We start from the raw sequence: 518 nt of genomic DNA on the forward strand, positions 1-518 counted from the left end.
GGGAGAGAAAGCTGGAAGAGGGATGGGGAGCCTGGAGATTCGGGTTGTTGTTGCAGCCAGAGTGAGGAGGAGCGGCTGCCAGGCTGGAACCAAGCACTACCATTTAACGCCTTATGGGCTAGGGGCAGACATTCAAAAAACCAGAGCCTGTACTGATTCAACCTTTGTAGAGTAGTCTAACCTGCCTAGGCCGAACCAGTTCATAACAGGACAAACTTGCTTTCTGGACTGAGGCAATGCAGGCACATGCCTGCAGTTGCTCAGACCAGGTGCAGGGGGCTCTAGAGACGGCCTTTGCCTCCACGGAAGCTGTGCTGGGGGGGAGGGGGCGGCCAACCCAGGCTGAGCTGGCCGGAGGGGGGTTTAACTTCCCCTCCGTGTGCCAACGGCAGGAACCCAGGCTGAGTCTGCCCACCCTCCCCCACTGCTGCTGCAGCAGGGGGGCACCATGGCCCCTGAGGCAGAGGGGAGCAGGGGGTGTTTCCCCTCTACCTCGCTGGCAGCTGAGTGGCTCCTTG

The sequence above is a fragment of the Crocodylus porosus genome, unplaced genomic scaffold (assembly GCF_001723895.1).
Source record: "Crocodylus porosus isolate Cpor-Errol unplaced genomic scaffold, CroPor_comp1, whole genome shotgun sequence".
NCBI classification, from domain to species: domain Eukaryota; kingdom Metazoa; phylum Chordata; order Crocodylia; family Crocodylidae; genus Crocodylus; species Crocodylus porosus.